Source organism: Salvelinus fontinalis, chromosome 21, assembly GCF_029448725.1.
Source record: "Salvelinus fontinalis isolate EN_2023a chromosome 21, ASM2944872v1, whole genome shotgun sequence".
In the NCBI taxonomy this organism is placed as follows: domain Eukaryota; kingdom Metazoa; phylum Chordata; class Actinopteri; order Salmoniformes; family Salmonidae; genus Salvelinus; species Salvelinus fontinalis.
The window spans coordinates 49,345,158-49,365,657 of NC_074685.1; the positions used below are offsets into that span (position 1 = coordinate 49,345,158).

The window sequence follows — 20,500 nt, forward strand, 5'->3', positions numbered from 1 at the left end:
CTGATCATCCACATACCTGACAATAACTGACAACTGCAAGCTGACTGGTGGCACAATAGGTCCAGAAAGGTGGGGAAATTTTACCCCCTGAGGCCTGGAGTTTTTCCTTATATGTTAATCTAACTAGGAAAACTCTGGACCCTATAAGGTATGACAGTGATTATTAACTTGTAAAAAGATTTTATATGGGCTTTGATGGGACCAGTTTTTCCTAATCAGGTCAAATGTTGTTGTTTTTTACTCCTGGGGGGGATGCAGACCCTGTCAAACTGCAGCTACCTTATATTTGTTAATATAAACTATATTTAGACTAGATTAGGAGGGGGATTTCCTCTACCCAGACACATAGACAAGAACTGATAGACAATATAACTCACAGGGCTGAGCTTGCTTTATGCATGTTTGCATCTTGCAGGCCTATGCAACTGTTGGCCTTACAAAAAAATGCACTCACATCTGTCTGCCATCACTATTATGTTGATTGATTCATTCCAGTTAATCATTTTGGATTAAAAACGGATAGGCAGCCTAGCCAGGCCAATTTTGAATATATATACTAAATTTGATCACATTTTCTCCTGACACATGGACTATAAATACATGTTACCAATTAGTTTACCCTGATCGGATGGGTGTATAGGCTGTATGCAGGCGACTTGATGAAAGGCTCCCTAATAACCAGTTATACTTTTTAAAATTTTTTATTTTTATTTTATCCCCTTTTCTCCCCAATTTTCGTGGTATCCAATCGCTAGTAATTACTATCTTGTCTCATCGCTACAACTCCCGTACGGGCTCGGGAGAGACGAAGGTCGAAAGCCATGCGTCCTCCGAAGCACAACCCAACCAAGCCGCACTGCTTCTTTAACACAGCGCGCCTCCAACCCGGAAGCCAGCCGCACCAATGTGTCGGAGGAAACACCGTGCACCTGGCCCCCTTGGTTAGCGCGCACTGCGCCCAGCCCGCCACAGGAGTCGCTGGAGCGCGATGAGACAAGAAAATCCCTACCGGCCAAACCCTCCCTAACCCGGACGACGCTAGCCCAATTGTGCGTCGCCCCACGGACCTCCCGGTCGCGGCCGGCTGCGACAGAGCCTGGGGGCGAACCCAGAGACTCTGGTGGCGCAGTTAGCACTGCGATGCAGTGCCCTAGACCACTGCGCCAGTTAGTATTGAACGCCCTCACCTTCTTCATGAAACTGATCTCAAGCAGAGGTCGACCCTCGCTTTTAATTCGCACCTTTCCGTGTACACCAGAGAATGAAAATGGTTCTTCAACCCAAAAAATCCACAACATTTTCGACAGCGTTGGCCATTCTACCATTCTGGAGGAGATAAATGCACACTCGCGCTGGTAACGCTAGCTAGCAAGCTACTGGAGTTCGTGTAATTTATTTAAATTTGCCTTGCTAACTACAAACTAAAATAAAGTTCTAAAACCAAGAAAACTATTTGTAATATACCTCCTCACTCTCCTTTAATTTGAAAAAACGAATTTGAATTGAATAATATAAAAAAATGCTCAACTATCATTCTCCACTTTTAATCTATATCCAACGTCACTAAATTTCTCACCACATAGAACCCCCATAATGCTCTGTGGCACAATCCCAATACAACACACTAGGCCTGCATTCCAAACACTTAAAATACACACCTTCTCCCCTCAGCCCTCAAATAAAGTGGGCACTTCTGATTTAAAAAAAACAACAACAGTTTTTCACCTTAATTTAACCAGGTAAGCTAGTTGAGAACAAGTTCTCATTTAAAACTGTGACCTGGCCAAGATAAAGCAAAGCAGTGCGACACAAACAACAACACATAGTTAGACATGGATAAAAAAATATATATATATTTCACCTTTATTTAACCAGGTAGGCAAGTTGAAAACAAGTTCTCATTTACAACTGCGACCTGGCCAAGATAAAGCAAAGCAGTTCGACACATACAACAACACAGAGTTACACATGGAGTAAAACAAACATACAGTCAATAATACAGTAGAAAAATAAGTCTATATACAATGTGAGCAAATGAAGTGAGATAAGGGAGGTAAAGGCAAAAAAAGGCCATGGTGGTGAAGTAAATACAATATAGCAAGTAAAACACTGGAATGGTAGATTTGCAGTGGAAGAATGTGCAAAGTAGAGAGAGAAATAATGGGGTGAAAAGGAGCAAAATAAATAAATACAGTAGGGGGAGAGGTAGTTGTTTGGGCTAAATTATAGATGGGCTATGTACAGGTGCAGTAATCAGTGAGCTGCTCTGACAGCTGGTGCTTAAAGCTAGTGAGGGAGATAAGTGTTTCCAGTTTCAGAGATTTTTGTAGTTTGTTCCAGTCATTGGCAGCAGAGAACTGGAAGGAGAGGCCAAAGGAAGAATTGGTTTTGTGGGTGACCAGAGAGATATACCTGCTGGAGCGCGTGCTACATATGGGTGCTGCTATGGTGACCAGCGAGCTGAGATAAGGGAGGACTTTACCTAGCAGGGTCTTGTAGATGACCTGGAGCCAGTGGGTTTGGCGACGAGTATGAAGCGAGGGCCCGCCAACGAGACCGTACAGGTCGCAGTGGTGGGTAGTATATGGGGCTTTGGTGACATAACGGATGGCACTGTGATAGACTGCATCCAATTTATTGAGTAGGGTATTGGAGGCTATTTTGTAAATGACATCGCCGAAGTCGAGGATCGGTAGGATGGTCAGTTTTACAAGGGTATGTTTGGCAGCATGAGTGAAGGATGCTTTGTTGCGAAATAGGAAGCCAATTCTAGATTTAACTTTGAATAAACAGGCGTACAGTCAATAACACAATAGAAAAATAAGAAAGTCTATATACAGTGTGTGCAAATGGCGTGAGGAGGTAAGGCAATAAATAGGCCATAGTAGCGAAGTAATTACAATTTAGCTAAGTAACACTGAAGTAATAAATGAGTAGATTGTGATGTGCAAGTAGAGATACTGGTGTGCAAAAGAGCAGAAAAGTGATGACGTATCATGACGCCTGATGAGTTGACACTTGCAGGGCAAGGGGCGAGGGAAGAATTATTTAATTTTAAATGGACCGCCCAGAAATGTGTCACTTGTTCATCCCACGATTGTGTTTTCAGTCATCATGGAACTGCTGTGTGTGCCTTATATGCACTACAGTCAATTATGATTGCATTTCATATCTTGGCTAAAAGACAACACCTTCGCAGACACCGAATGTTAGCCATCCTACTATATCAGGTAAATCGAAAATTACAATGTATACGTGTGATGTCAGGGAAAGTTATATGCTTTCGTGTTGTTGACTATCATAAAATGTGAAGACTGTATATTATCAAATCAATTCTCCATGTGTAGTTTAATTACGCAATTAAACTAATCATGTAACTTTAACGAGGAAGTTGGGGCACCACGGAAAAATGTTGTTTATAGTGTCAATTTCCCAAATAATACTCCCCAGATATTTTCATATCTTAGCAAAATAATCTCTTATTAAGGAATTGTATTACCTCTTCAGTGTCATTACTGAATGTTGCAAACCCTTGGATATCTGCACCAACCCTAGCATAGAATCATGAATCAGCAAAATATAAATTGGCTTAATTATTTATTTACTAACTAACTTAATCAATCACAGAGTTACATAAAACACATTCACAATTAGTTCATACATGGGTTACTTAACATGTTGCTGACAGAAAAGTCTCGGGTTGCGTCCCTAGTGGATACGTCAGGCATACCCATGTCGTTACATAGAATAGATGTTTCGTCGGTTGTCGGTGTTCTTTGTCCTAGGCTACATACATTTCCAGCTGCAGACTGAAAAGGCCTCGTATAAGATCTGCTCCTTCTGTGGCAATGTTTTAGAGTTTAACCATTTCTAGCCGTGTAGCCAACGCTACACGCTTTAAGGTCTTAGAAATTCAAACCATTTTATATTTATACTTGGGTAGAAAAGGGGCTGTCTCATCATGTTTGTGCTCAACTGGACGTGGCTACTGACTGTGCATAAGTTACCATAAAACAACCAATTCTGATTTAGAAGACTAAATCTCATTGTTAGCTTTTCAAAAGTATTTTTATACTTATTCATTCATCTTATACAACAGTCAGATGTAAAACTGACAGCTGGGGGGCCTCCCGGGTGGCGCAGTGGTCTAGGGCACTGCATCGCAGTGCTAGCTGCGCCACCAGAGTCTCTGGGTTCGCGCCCAGGCTCTGTCGCAGCCGGCCGCGACCGGGAGGTCCGTGGGGCGACGCACAATTGGGCTAGCGTCGTCCGGGTTAGGGAGGGTTTGGCCGGTAGGGATATCCTTGTCTCATCGCGCTCCAGCGACTCCTGTGGCGGGCCGGGCGCAGTGCGCGCTAACCAAGGGGGCCAGGTGCACGGTGTTTCCTCCGACACATTGGTGCGGCTGGCTTCCGGGTTGGAGGCGCGCTGTGTTAAAGAAGCAGTGCGGCTTGGTTGGGTTGTGCTTCGGAGGAAGCATGGCTTTCGACCTTCGTCTCTCCCGAGCCCGTACGGGAGTTGTAGCGATGAGACAAGATAGTAATTACTAGTGATTGGATACCACGAAAATTGGGGAGAAAAGGGGATACAATAAAAAAAATTAAAAAATGACAGCTGGGAAATGTACACTAAGAGATACAGTTATGTGTGTTTCCTGTCCTTCATGAGATCACCAAATGAAACACACTCGACATGACTGTCCCTTAAGTGTCCACGGACCATGCCCACGTTCTCAAAAATATAAATATTGTTTAATTCTCCCATTTTGGGGATTAGGAGTTTTTTTTAAATTTACATTTGTTTCTACTTACACTTGTATGTTGAATTCCCCATATTAAAGTCCGCTAAGCTGACTTTGCTTAGCGGATCAACATCGCAAATTGAATTATGGGGCTAATTGTACATTCGCAAACTCGAAAGTACTACTGTAAGTGAAACTAGGCAAAAACAGAGGTGATTATGAAATTAAATATTTCGTCAAGACATGTATCATGCTGTTAAGATCCCCAGAAGACATTTTATCTTGTATATTAACTCATTTCAAATGTAAGGCATTGAAAGCATTCTATATTGGAAGTCTGTAAATGTACAGTCGTGGCCAAAAGTTTTGAGAATGACACAAATATTAATTTCCACAAAGTTTGCTGCTTCAGTGTCTTTAGATATTTTTGTCAGATGTTACTATGGAATACTGAAGTATAATTCAAGCATTTAATAAGTGTCAAAGGCTTTTATTGACAATTACATGAAGTTGATGCAGAGTCAATATCTGCAGTGTTGACCCTTCTTTTTCAAGACCTCTGCAATCCGCCCTGGCATGCTGTCAATTAACTTCTGGGCCACATCCTGACTGATGGCAGCCTATTCTTGCATAATCAATGCTTGGAGTTTGTCAGAAATTGTGGGGTTTTGTTTGTCCACCCGCCTCTTGAGGATTGACCACACGTTCTCAATGGGATTAAGGTCTGGGGAGTTTCCTGGCCATGGACCCAAAATATCGATGTTTTGTTTCCCGAGCCACTTAGTTATCACTTTTGCCTTATGGCAAGGTGCTCCACCATGCTGGAAAAGGCATTGTTCGTCACCAAACTGTTCCTGAGTGGTTGGGAGAAGTTGCTCTCGGAGGATGTGTTGGTACCATTCTTTATTCATGGCTGTGTTCTTAGGCAAAATTGTGAGTGAGCCCACTAGCTTGGCTGAGAAGCAAACCCACACATGAATAGTCTCAGGATGCTTTACTGTTGGCATGACACAGGACTGATGGTAGCGCTCACCTTGTCTTCTCCGGACAAGCTTTTTTCCGGGTTGCCCCAAACAATCAGATAGGGGATTCATCAGAGAAAATGACTTTACCCCCGTCCTCAGCAGTCCAATCACTGTACCTTTTGCAGAATATCAGTCTGTCCCTGATGTTTTTCCTGGAGAGAAGTGGCTTCTTTGCTGCCCTTCTTGACACCAGGCCATTCTCCAAAAGTCTGCTCCTCACTGTGCGTGCAGATGCACTCACACCTGCCTGCTGCCATTCCCGAGCAAGCTCTAGATTGGTGGTGCCCCGATCCCGCAGCTGAATCAACTTTAGGAGACGGTCCTGCCTCTTGCTGGACTTTCTTGGGCGCCCTGAAGCATTCTTCACAACAATTGAACCGCTCTCCTTGAAGTTCTTGACTATCCGATAAATGGTTGATTTAGGTGCAATTTTACTAGCAGCAATATCCTTGCCTGTGAAGCCCTTTTTGTGCAAAGCAATGATGACGGCACGTGTTTCCTTGCAGGTAACCATGGCTGACAGAGGAAGAACAATGATTCCAAGCACCACCCTCCTTTTGAAGCGTCCAGTCTGTTATTCGAACTCAATCAGCATGACAGAGTGATCTCCAGCCTTGTCCTCGTCAACACTCACACCGGTGTTATCGAGAGAATCACTGACATGATGTCAGCTGGTCCTTTTGTGGCAGGGCTGAAATGCAGTGGAAATGTTTTGGGGGGATTCAGTTCATTTGCATGGCAAAGAGGGACTTTATTTCATCTGATCACTCTTCATAACATTCTGGAGTATATGCAAATTGCCTACATACAAACTGAGGCAGCAGACTTTGTGAAAATGAATATTTGTGTCATTCACAAAACTTTTGGCCACGACTGTATTTACAAAATTCAACATGGCTGCCTATTCAGATGCCCTAGAAAGGTTGTGTAAATACAGAGAAGAGTAAGATTAGAGTAAAATATACATACTTGTAGCACATTCATATTGCACCATGTATTGTTAAATTCGTACATTTAAATTGCAGTAACTATTTAGTAATTGAGCCTCGTTCTTCATCGGTTCATTAAAGAATAGGTCTTGGATTAAGTGGTGATCAACTGTAAAAGTGTCCTGGTGTTTTTCTTCTCACGCTCTCTGACTTTAAGGCTTAGTGCCAACTAGTTACGTTTAAATGGACACTACCACAGCATATAGGCAATGCAATATGTGTTGGTTGTATGTCCACTTTCAGTACAACATGAATACGTCTATTAACTGTCATTTATGTGTGTTCTGATAATCACTACCTCTGGTGTGTAGTATACAAAACATTAGGAACACCTCCCCAATATTAAGAACAGCCTCAATTCGTCAGGTATGGACTCTACAAGGTGTTGAAAGTGTTCCAGAGATGCTGGCCCATGTTGTCTCCAATGCTTCCCACAGTAGTCAAGTTGTCTGGATGTCCTTTGGGTGGTGGACCATTCTTGAAACACACGGGAAACTGTTGAGCGTTAAAAACCCAGTAGCGCTGCAGTTCTTGACACAATGAACCCGATGCACCTGGCACCTACTACTTTCTATGCTGATGGTTGGAGGTCCAATACAAAATATTTACTTCAACTTGAGGTTCTGCTGAACATTAACTGTATGAAATGGAATGAAGTGGATGATATAAGGGTGATGTTCAGCAGTCCTTTTGGTGTTTCTTTTAATAGAGAAACCCATAACTATTGTAGTGATATGGCAGGGTTCATGTTTTCATTTGTGTGCCTTTGAACTTTTTCTCTTGCATTACTGATATCGAATAACTTGTTCCATCATGACCTGTTACATGACTTTTACCACTTGATCCAGTTGTTTATGCAAAATAGCTATTTGTATATAAACAGTGTAACTTGAAAACATGCATTAGTAAAGAAATAATATTTGATTTGCTATACTTAGTCTAGGTAGTAATTAATGGCTTCTCTTTACTGTGCACAACGACCAATTATAAAAATGGTTTGATACTTTTATTCATTTTTCGTGATATCCAATTGTTAGTTAGTCTTTTCCCATCGCTGCAACTCCCCTACGGACTTGGAAAAGGCAAAGGTCGAGAGCCATGCGTCCCCCGAAACCCAACCCTGCCAAGCCACACACCATCTGTTACGTCATTAACATTAGCTACAAGTTGTAGCAAGCCAGATAACTTTACAACAGTCGCTCGTTAGCCTCAACTCAGGAATAAAACTCTTAACCTCTGAACCACAGTTGTGGAAAATTTCATTCAAAGATTAAGGCAGAGACTATTTACTTAATGACTTTATTGTCCCCATGGGGAAATGTTGTTGCAGTGTCTTGTAGACATTTAAAGTGGCGTTTAAATAAAAAGTTTTACAATACAACTTTCATAACAGTTAACATACCAATTAAACATTAATAAAAAAATGATTAGCCTGCTGGCCTTACTGATTCAATAGGAACATCAGCCCGAGCTATTTAGGAGGGATATCACACCTGGCACAAATGATTGTCTAGTTCTGTTTTTCTTGCTGAGGGGTGCCCTATACCTGTGCCCAGAGGGGAGTAGTTCAAAGTCCAGGTACAGGGGGTGGCTTGGGTCTAAAATGATTTTGTGAGACTTGCGGAGGGCCCTGACCTAAAAGATGTCATCCAGGCCTGCCTGTTTGACTCCAAATACCTTGCTTGCTGTGGTGATAATCCTATATTTTACAATATAAAAAAAAACATATTTAATACAAGCAGCCACCAATAATTTCACAGCAAGGAAGAAATGGTTAAATGTCCCTTAAAGTGGGAGGTGATAATACAATCATATTGTTTACACAACAGTTATTTCTATAAATCAATAGTTCCGGGACACAATGGCCTTGTGTTAGGATGCAGACATACCAGTAGTCTATGAAACGCCTAACATCACAGTCCAACATAGAACATATCCCTTGAGAAGTTACAACAGCTCACCCCAAATTCTTCCACCACATCTTTCAAAACGGATTTTTGATGCTCAGTACATATGTCAAACTAATACCAGTGGATAATCAAGCACAATACAAAAATGTCAGTTACGACACCTGTCCTCCAATATTGCACAACACTTTAGCTAAGACAGGGAGGAGGTAGATAGATTGCTAAACCAAAGCAAATGTAATAGACTTCCGCATTTGGATTAATCACGTTCTTTTAATTAATTTTAATTAATCACGTTCACAACCAAAGTTATTTGATGCGCAGATCATGAAGTGCACTAAGGCAGTGCTGCATTTAAAGACACTGCCACCTGCTGGCTTGTGCCTGAAATGTGATGGTCAGAAGTCTCAACAGCCCATTTGAGTTAGATAGAAAGCGAGATATATATTTCACAGTTTAGTAAAATAATAAAACAGTTTAATAAAATAAAACATGTCAGGGACAACACAATAAAGTCAACGGATTCCATTGTCGTCCCTTAATGCTCGTTACTTAAAGTGCAAAAAAAAATTGGGCCAAGGAATGGTTTCTTTCTATTGATATCCTGTTGGCCTATCTATGTAAAACGTCCAACCATCGATACAAGTGAATAGGATATATGCACATCACTTTCGTTATTCAGCTAGCTACAACCAGTGAGAAGGCAATACCACCAGTTAGGCTCCAAACAAGCCTTTTTCTTGCAATGTATTATGCGCAGTCATTAAGCTGTGACGTATTATGACATAATCAAACATTAATTTACTTCATAAACTGTGTTCAGATTTGATTTAATCTGTACAATCTCTTTCTTCATTCAGGTTGTTGCAGGTAATCTTTGGCCTTTTGGTGCACAGCCTTCCCAACCTGTATAATATTTACAGGGTACCACATATACACTTCTGGAATGTGATCAAGAGGAAGATGGATGGTCACAAGCCATCAAACAAAGCCGAGCTGCTTGAATTTTGAGGCCAGGATGGCAAAATGCCACCCAACATCAATGTGAAAGACTGGTGGAGAGCATGCCAAGACGCATGAAAGCTGTGATTGAAAATCAGTGTTATTCCACCAAATATTGATTTCAGAACACTTCCTAAGTTAAAGTATTAGTATTATTCGAGGTCTGACAACACTGCATCTTTTTGTTATTTTGACCTGTTGTCATTAGCTGCAAATAAATGCTCTAAATGACAATATTTTTTATTTGGAATTTGGGAGAAATGTTGTCAGCAGTTTATAGAATAAAACAAAAATGTTCAGTTTACCCAAACACATACATATAAATAGTAAAACCAGAGAAACTGATCATTTTGCAGTGGTCTCTTAATTTTTTCCAGAGCTGTGTATATATACATATCCAAATAGATGGAAATATTTCCCTCAGAAAGCTATGGATCGTAATAATGAGAGAATCAAAAGAGCGTTAAGATGCCACCCTTATTTGGTAAATATAAAATGCACATTTGTTTTATCCTGTTTTTGTTATATTATCACCTTTTAAATTGAGTGATGTGTTGACGGATGAATCCAATGAGGGTTAACACACCCGATTCTGTGATGTGGCCATCGGCAAGGTGCACAGAAGAACAAAGCCTGTAAGTCATTTCAAACTGAAATCAGTAACACATGCACATTAGTTATGCATTCTGCAATGAGCAAAGCAGTGTTGAATTCATTCTTTACGGTTTACAGCCAATCATCGTGAGCTGTGGGCAAGACCAGACATCTAGGGACAGATGGAACATCAATCCAGAGCCTCTCAGCCAGGTCAGACATCTCTGCTGTTCCCATAGAGACACAACAGATACTGTAAATCAAACTGTTGATTCATATGGCCATTTTGGTTGGCTTGGTTGAATTGACAATCATCCATTTGAGATGCTAAAGAATCCTATACTATGGAAGGTCTTTAGCCCCACCCCTAATGTTATGGGAGTTGCATTTATTGCATTTTCAGTTACCCATGTATTGCTCACTACTTGTACAACCATGTTGGATTGCCTACGTATTCTACATTTCCTTGAGGGTCAATGCCAGTGTATTCTATGGCTGCCATGAGTACATGCCTTTCTCTGTCTCCTCAGTCTGGAAGGGTGACTCGGCTGATAGAGAGAAAAAATGATGACGTGATCTCATCCTCCAGTTCGGATGACTTTTCGATCTACACCTTCACTGGCTGTGAATCGGAGGTAAAAGAGTTGTACCCTATCGTCCATGTCTTTGTTGAGTGACCACTGTGAGGAGGATGGTCTCTGACTAGTTGACTCTGATACACAGTGTGATGATCAGGATCATGAAAGGAGGACACCACCGCTGAAAGTTGAGGATGGAAAGGTGACAAAGTTTGAAGTGAGGGATATGGACGAGGATGATGACCTGTCTATCTCCTCCCCCTCCCACACACACACATTTTTGAGTAACTCTTGTTCTCTGACACACATCTTGATGGTGGCAATATGCCTCTACTGAGGACAGTCCAGAGCCTCCAAAGGAACCACAAGGACCACTGAAGGACCATCGACTGGTAGGCATCTTTTAAATGTGTGTGTGTGTGTCACATCTCAATGGTTTGACCCTATGTCTGTTGAGATTATTGTGGCCAAGGCCAAAAACCTCCTCCCGGCCTCTGTGAGTGCCCTGAAGAAGGTGTCATGCCAGATGGAGGTGGTCCCCACTGTCCGGCCCTGCAGGCAGCAGCTGGACAAGAAGACACAGTGGACCAACACCAACGAGGAGAGCCTGTGGAGGATCAAATAGAACCTGACCTCAATAGAACTCAACCTGGAAGAAGGCCTGGAGACGCACAATGACGGTCAGGACATCAACCAAGAGAGGCAGAAGAAGAATGAGGGATGCTGTAGAGGATGGATTGTGAAGTGGATAGGGAGGAGAGACTGACGGATGAAGACGTGGCTAGGGAGGTCAAGAGGATGGGCAAGGAGGTGAGGGCACTGATCCAAGTGATGAAGAGAAACTGCAGCGAAGGTGATCTTAAGGCAGTAGACCTGGACAGTTGGCTAATTGACTTGGGAGGTTGAAAGTGGCATTCAAGAAATGCACTGGAGATGGCTGAAATTATAGACAGCATGGAAGAAATGCAGACCAGTATAGCCGAGAACAGGCTCAAGTCTGAAAAAAATAACACTGTCCAGAGCTTTGTAAGTTACTCCTACTTATTGAGTGTAGTCAGGTATCTGCAATGTGTATAGTTTAGTTATAAAGTATATCTACAGATTGTTTTTAACATAGCATTTTCCTGATATTTGACTTTACTTTCTGGTACTACAAAGCCCAGGGGAGGTCTCTGGTCCTGTGTCTGGCCACACTGGCCTCTCTCCTCTTGTGACCTCAGCACTATAGAACTTCCCATACCGCCACATGCCTCGCTTGGCCCCTATCACCAACCTGAGCAAGACCGGCAGGAAGCAGCTCCAGGAAATGGCAGGAGTGGCCTACACAGGTGAGAGGAAATACAAGAAGGGAATATTGGCCATATGACCTTCTACGGTATAGTATAGCTCTAGATATAGTAGCTCAAGAGAAACCCCATAAGCTTACAAACTTTATCTCCTTGTCCAAAATATTCAGGAAGGGAAGGTCAATAAGAAAAAGAAGGGCAAAGCCAAAAAACTTGTGAAGCAAGAGAAGGCCAGTAAGATGCAACAGATGGAAAATAATGGAGAAAGTAAGGAGGACAAGAAAGAGGAAAAGAAGAGTCTGAGGAAGAGGTGAGGAAATAGAGGGAGAATTGGAACATAACCAGGGAATACTAAACTAGAGAATTAGAGAAATTGAATGAGGTAGCAGAGAAAGAGCAGCTATCTGATGTGTACATGGATATATTGTACTTTTCATAATAAAATGTATGTTAATTGTCAAAACAATTTCATTATCGGTTTTACATTCCCTCTCCCAGTCGCAGCTTGAAGTTTGTCATGAATATTGCCCTGCAGGCAGAACTGCGCAATTTCCTCAAGATATGGCAGCTGCTAAGTCAAAACTGGCTATATTGTAAATATCTGTGGAAAATAATTGTGTTTTATGGTCTTAATTTAAGGTAAGGATTAGCAGTGTGGTTAAGGTTAGGTTTCAAATCAGATATTATTACTTTATGCCTGTGCCAGCTTGTGACCACTTTTTGCAGAACTGCCGCCAGGGCAAGATTCATGACAATAAATGCCAAACTGCATCCCAGTCATCCTCTCCCTATCTTTACAAGGCTGCAGAACATGCAAGGATTGTCTCATAACCCGCAGTCCCCAGGCAGGTGGGTTGCAGACAGGTTCAATAAAGTGACAATAGGCTACATAACAAAATCCATAAATGTATAATTATTGTGAAATTTACACTAAGTGTACAAAACATTAAAGGACACCTGCTATTTCCATGACAGACTGACCAGGTGAATCCAAGTGAAAGCTATGATCCCTTATTGATGTCACTTGTAGATGAAGGGGACAGGGCAGGTTAAAGAAGGATTTTTAAGCCTGGAGACATGGATAGTGTGTGTGCCATTCAGAGGGTGAACGGGCAAGACAAAAGATTTAAGTGCCTTTGAACGGAGTATGGTAGTAGGTGCCAGGCACATCGGTTTGTGTCAAGAACTGCAACACTGATGGGTTTTTCACGCTCATGTTCCACCAACCAAAGGACATCCAGCCAACTTGACAACTGTGGGAAGCATTCGTATCAACATGGGCCTGCATCCCTGTGGAACACTTTCAACACCTTGTAGAATCCATGCCCTGATAAATTGAGGCTGTTCTGAGGACAAAAGGGGGTGGATGGGCTAACTAAATATTAGGAAGGTGTCCTTATTATTTTGTACACTCAGTGTATAACCTATAGGCTACACTGCGCAGCTAGGTAAAGGTACTATCTTTACCAGCATCATAAAAGCTGATATTATTTCATGGGCCTATTGCAACGAAGAATGGCCACTAGAATATTGCCAGTTCATATTCATAACTAAAAGTTCACCTAATTTTACCCTCTGTTATAAAGACCATATTCAAATTAATAAAAACGAAAATAAAAAACGAAAATAAATAAAAACCCTCCCCTAACCAGGATGACGCTGGGACAATTGTGCACCAATCCATGGGTCTCCAGGTCGCAGCAGGCTGCGACAGAGCCTGGACTTGAACCAGGATCCATCCCACAGCTAGCATTGAATTGGAAGTTTCAGACAAAAATAAAATTGCTAAGAATTGTGTAGTCTTTTTATCTATTGGTAACAGGGTTGACGTGTTATTTATTTTTTATTTCACCTTTATTTAACCAGGTAGGCTAGTTGAGAACAAGTTCTCATTTTCTCATTTGCTCGACACACTAAGTTTTCCACCACAAAACAAAAAAACACAAAAAAGAACAGAACTAGCTCACAAGCTCAACTAGGACCTGCATTTTAGAGCTATGTCTAAAAAGCTTTTTGTCTTTTACAACACTCCCATTCACCTGTGTGAACTTCAGCTTCGTGGCATGCTAGCCTTTTACTGGCTGCGGAGAGCCTTGTATGTTTGCATTTTGTTGAGCACTAGGTTTTTATGTCTTTACAAGTTCTTTTTTTGAGAGCTGGCTCTGACCCATAACAGGCAACCCTCTTTGCCGGGAACCTTCTTTAGCACTACATTTTCCCAAATGCTTCCAAACTGATGCTCTCTCACAGCTGCTCTTAGGCCTCTTGGGTTGAGAAGTCATTCTCCAAACCTAATCGCAAACAAAGGAAAGATTAAAACACATGATGGTCCAACACAATAGGGGAGGGGGGCATAGGGAAGGTAAGGGAGAGGAGATAAAAAGAAAAGACTTCCTCCGTGTCAGGTAAGCAGTCTCAAAGTGTACCCTCACCAAACTTACCGGACTGAGTGAGTTCTGAACATCTCTCGCTGTCCTCTGATCCTGCGTCCAAGTCTTCTTGGGTCTCTTTCTGGTGTCTGTCTTGACTCTTTAGTGCGTTTTTTCAGTTCTTTCCCAGGCTTGAATGAAAAACACAAAAAGATGGAACATACATAAGAGTAACAACAAATCCACATATTAGCAAGCAACGACATTACATTTTTGTTCAGATATCACTCAGCCTGGTAAGTTTGACGGTAGACTGCGGCTGATCCCTTGCTTTACGAAAGCAGCCGGTGTCTACCGTCACAAATTTACCAGGCCGAGTGAGTTCTGAACACCTGTCACTCGAGCTTTCGCTGTCAGGTTCATATTCACTGATGCAGCCGGTGCCACTCAGCTGGTGTTTTGTATCATATTTGTATAACGGCTGATGAATCTATGATTTTTTTTTATCAGTGTAACTTCCGGATAGTTGCTGATTGAAAATACAATCTACATAAGACATTCTAAATCAGCAGGTTTTGCATTGGTGGAGTTGTGGCTTGCTTGGTGACATCCCCAGGTGGTCTAAGATAATAGACCAATAACAAAGAGTTTGAGATCTCTCTGCCAATAACAGCTAATTTTGAGGCTACATTTCCCTCCCATTAGTGGATCGATTCATGTTTAACCATGTTTTGAGGCTATATAGTGTTTGTTTACATTTTGTTTACCCACATTGAAGTAAAACATGCTTATATGTTGAGTTCTGATGGGGTACAACAGTTGAACTAAGCTCATGAGGCATTATAAGTTATATTCTTCAAGAATCAATGGTTATATATCATTAAATTGCATGTCCAAAAATTGATTTTGCAACTGCCGATTGCCAATTTAAAATGCAGGAAATGGGGGGAGGGGGGGGGGGGTTGACGGTTGGCTACATACCTTGGCACGAGAGATTCCTGCTTTTATCCATGTTCTTGTAGCGGGTTTCTTATGTACCACAGGAGAACCAAGAAATGAAGAGCGACACCACGGCTGTCTTTTAGGCTTTTATGTTGATCTGCAATAGTATTGTGAAAAGACAGGAACACATCAGTCTCCAATGCACCATCTGACAAGTTGTTCTACACAGGAGCATGAAGAAAGGCAAAACACATATCCTGTCTCACATCCCCAATACATTGCTAGGTGCTTTCAGTGTTGACAGTACCAAAATACAACAACTCATGTACAAAAAACACTGCAACATAAACAAGTTACAACGTGAAATCGCCTATATTCCATTCAGACATTAGAGGACCAAACTACATCTCCCATAATGCAACACCAACACCAGTCGGCAGCTTAACTAACCGTCTGCATCACAGAAAGGCATGCTAGCTAGCAACAGCAGCACTTTTAGCACTCTGTAAACTACATTAATAACAACAATAAAACTCTGAGTGACATGTTTCAATAGCCTCACACCCCCTTATAACAATATCTACAGCATTAACCTTGTGATGTTTTATTTATTTCACGTTATGGAGTTCTACAAAGGAGTAATCTACAACACATACTTTTCTCTCTCCGTGTTTTCTCGGACCGAGGAGAGCGGGAGCTACGGGTAGTACCAGGGTGTTAGTAGGTGACAAGCACACGGATGAAATAAAATACATTTAATGAAATAAAACCCGAAGATGTTGACATCATTCAGCTCCTGTAGCTGCCTACCTAACATCAACAGGCAGCACCAGTAGCGTAACAATTAAAAATAGACACCAAAAGTAAAGTTCCTTGCGATCATAGCGATCTGACTACCCCCTCTGTCTGAACTTGGAATATTCCTGTTCGCGGGCTTTGGCCACTGACCCTCAACCTGGTTGTTCTGTTCTGCGTTGTGTACTATTCTAATAATTGGAAGTTTGATGGAATAACCATTTTAACTCTACTACATTCTGACGAGAACAATTTTAAAATAGACATGTCTTTAATAAATGTATAGTATGACAGATTACCTATGGCAGCAACAACTGTCTCTCCCAATCAAACCTTCCCTTCTAGCACCGCACTCTCTGCCAATCAAACCTTCCCTTCTAGCACCGCACTGTCTCTGCCAGTCCTGCGGCAAACAAAACATATTTTCACAAAATAAAGAAATGTATTTGGACCATCCGGATATCCATATTTGAATAGTGAAATATTAACAAATGCCTATCCCTAGCTGCCATTTCAAAATATAATCACCTCTAAACAAAATGTCTCACATTGTGACTTGCGCAAATAACTCGTCCTGCCACAGGAAAGCTAACGTTGCCGAGCTAGGACCACATTTGCAATACAATTCAGCTAGCTACCAGTAGCTAGTTTAACATTACTCGTATGGAATTTAACATTATGCACAACACAAAATTCTTTCATATGAGAACATCTAAAACATCATAGCAAATATAAGCAATGCAATAATAATCAATTCCGGGATGTATAAATGTCTACTCCAGCAACCTTTAGCAGCTAGCCGGCTAATTAACCTATCAGTATAGCCAGGAAAAATGCTGCTAGCTAGCTAACATAATGCTTCACCATAGCTAATACTTTTCCATGCATCGACGAAATGTAGCCCGCTACAACTACATTGGCCGAGTTATTGTTGAATAATAACGAAGCTTGGTAAATTAATTTAAAATAATATACTAGTAACTTCAAAATACTTACACCTGAAATGCACTGCTGTTTTCTTTGTGAGCATGGTGAGCTGGAGAAAGCCGCATCCACATGTAGAGTTGTGGGGGATGGGACAAGTTCCCCAAATAGACCCTGCCTTTGGATCAGGTTTGAATTCCCCCCGCTAGTGGTCCTTGTTGGGTTTGGGGAGGGGAAGCTGATCCTAGATCTGTATCTAGGGGAAACTTCGCCCCAGCACATGCAAAGAGAGATGGGGGGAAGGGGAGGAGAGAGAGCGTCCCTCTCAGGATTGACAGATCATATACAAGCTCTACCACTAAGAAATGAGTTTCAGAATATATTACCTTTAGCAGATCTAATGTCTTCATTTGCTCCATTTCATTAGTCTTGTTGATTGATTGCTGATATATAGTTTCACAGAAAAGATGGTGTTGATGAAGAGCATCCATCCCGTTTGTAATACACCATGCATACCACTGCTGGCTTGCTTCTGAAGCTAAGCAGGGTTGGTCCTGGTCAGTCCCTGGATGGGAGACCAGATGTGGCTGGAAGTGGTGTTGGAGGGCCAGTAGGAGGCACTCTTCCTCTGGTCTAAAAAAAATAATATCCCAATGCCCCAGGGCAGTGATTGGGGACACTGACCTGTGTAGGGTGCCGTCTTTCGGATGGGACGTTAAACGGGTGTCCTGACTCTCTGAGGTCGTTAAAGATCCCATGGCACTTATCGTAAAAGTAGGGGTGTTAACCCCGGTGTCCTGGCTAAATTCCCAATCTGGCCCTCAAACCATCATGGTCACCTAATAATCCCCAGTTTACAATTGGCTCATTCATCCCCCTCCTCTCCCCTGTAACTATTCCCCAGGTCGTTGCTGCAAATGAGAACGTGTTCTCAGTCAACTTACCTGGTAAAATAACGGTAAATAAATAAAAATAGACATATAGTTCATACTGATGGTCCTACCCATCACCCACTTCACTCCATTAACCCTAAACTTGCTGCTCACATGGTGGTTTGTCTAAATGTATTTGACTTTAGTTTAGGTAAGGTTAAGAAGGTAAAGATTGTGTTTGGCTGTGTCGGGAGCACTAGTGGCAATGCTGCCTCACCCAGATCACACATTGCCCCATATAAGTATATATTGTAGCAAGCTTAACCCAACACTTACCACCTTCTGATCTCTTGGGGTAATGAATAAAGTGTTGGCTTGCTAGTGTAACGGATGTGAAATGGCTAGCTAGTTAGCGGGTACGCGCTAGTAGCATTTCAATCAGTTACGTCACTTGCTCTGAGACTTTAAGTAGGGTTGCCCCTTGCTCTGCAAGAGCCGCGGCTTTTGTGGAGCGATGGGTAACGACGCTTCGTGGTTGACTGTTGTTGATGTGTGCAGAGGGTCCCTGGTTCGCGCCCGTGTCGGGGCGAGGGGACAACGTAAAGTTACAACTGTTACACTAGTCACTGGACCGGGGTTCCAGTCCCAGTTGGAGCTACCCCCAAATTTGTTACATTGGTATCAGAAGTAGGATAGTGCCTGTGAAGCCATCAAAGATGTGTACACATGAGAGACTTGCTATAAAGAAGTGTGGGGGCATGCTCTCCCCAATGAAGCAGGTAATGTAGCAACCTTAATCCAACACCGAGCGACCTCAACGAAAGGTTTGGACATCTTGGCGTAGCACTTAAGGTGTTGGCTTGACAGTTGATGGACCCAGGTTCAAAACCTGTTTGGGGCGAACGCCTGAATTCACTAAAATATATTTGTTTGCCTACGGGCAGGGAGACCTGGGTTTGAGACAAAAGGGGCATTACACCATTGCTGTTTGCAAAAAAAACACTACATTGGTGGTAGTGGAATTGTGCTTTGGGAGAGGTGTGCATATTTCATGGGCAGGATCTGTACCCGGGCCTCCCATGGGAAAAACCAGTGGCTTGACCATTAGACCAAGATGTAATGCCCTCTTGAGCTGAGGGTGACACTGATATTAAACTTACAGGCAGGACTACCTCATTACCAGATCATGACACACGCACATGGGATAGTGTAAAGGGAACTTTGCCTAGGACGCCCATGCCAGGTCGCAGTTGTAAATGAGAACTTGTTGTCAACCAGCCTACCTGGTTAAAAAAATTACAAAGTTAGGTGGAAGATAGAGAATTAGTCCAGTAACTGAAAGGTCACTGGTTTGAGTCCTGAGGCAGGCAACAAAATGTGGAATTTGATCTGAACTGGCAGATCTGTGACCAAACCCTTAAGAAAAACAATTTCCTTTTGTTCCCCGTAACATGGACTTAAAGTTGTACTGGCGCCAGAGAGGATGGCTGACGTTTTATTGGCTCTTAACCAACCATGCTATTTTGTTAGTTTTTTCGCATTGTTTGAAATTTATTCTGTACATAATGTTGCTGCTACCGTCTCTTATGACCGAAAAGAGCTTCTGGACATCAGAACAGCTGTAACGATTGTCTAGCTCGGACGAGGAGAGGAGAGAGGGATCGGAAGACCAATGTGCAGCGAGGTATGATGACATAATGATTTATTAGACAAGACGAACACTGACACGAAATACACTTGATAATTCTACAAAACAACAAACGACGTAGACGCACCTGAACATATGAACTTACATGACACGAAGAACAGACTACATACACCGAACAAACGAACAAACAAACCGAAAACAGTCCCGTGTGGCGCAACGTACATAGACACAGACACAGGAGACAACCACCCACAACAAACAATGTGAAACAACCTACCTTAATATGGCTCTCAATCAGAGGAAACGCCAAACACCTGCCTCTAATTGAGAGCCATACCAGGCAACCCATTAACCCAACATAGAAAACACATAACATAAACTACCCACCCAAACTCACGCCCTGACCAATTAAACACATACCAAACAACAGAAAACAGGTCAGGAACGTGACAGAACCCCCCCCCCCCCCCCCCTCAAGGTGCGAACTCCGGGCGCACCCCTAAAACTCAAGGGGAGGGTCTGGGTGGGCATCTGTCCGCGGTGGCGGCTCCGGCGGTGGACGAGGACACCACTCCACCACTGTCTTTGTCCCCCTCCTTAGCGTCCTTTGTGTGGCGACCCTCGCCCCCGACCATGGTCCAGGAACCTTCACTAAGGCCCCTCCTACATAGAGGAGACAACTCAGGAACGAGAGGTAGCTCAGGACAGAGAGGTAGCTCAGGACAGAGAGGTAGCTCAGGACAGAGAGGTAGCTCCGGACAGAGAGGTAGCTTAGGACAGAGGGACAACTCTGTACTAATGGCAGCTCCGGACTGAGTGGCAGCTCCG

General features: G+C 42.5%; 2 long non-coding RNA genes across 2 annotated transcripts in view; both read right to left on the reverse strand.

The window, feature by feature from the left end:
* Positions 1-8,040: 8,040 nt before the first annotated feature.
* The window catches only part of LOC129819064 (uncharacterized), a 33,122-nt gene continuing 20,662 nt past the window's right edge, over positions 8,041-20,500 (reverse strand). Inside the window, exon 12 of the long non-coding RNA XR_008754003.1 lies at positions 8,041-11,443. This is a non-coding gene — a long non-coding RNA (uncharacterized LOC129819064). The remainder of the gene's footprint in view (positions 11,444-20,500) is intronic.
* On the reverse strand, positions 14,917-16,508 carry LOC129819065 (uncharacterized). Its single transcript, XR_008754004.1, has 3 exons — positions 16,090-16,508; positions 15,473-15,590; positions 14,917-14,981 (listed from the first exon to the last, which is right to left on the reverse strand). It is a non-coding gene; the product is annotated as an uncharacterized LOC129819065 (long non-coding RNA).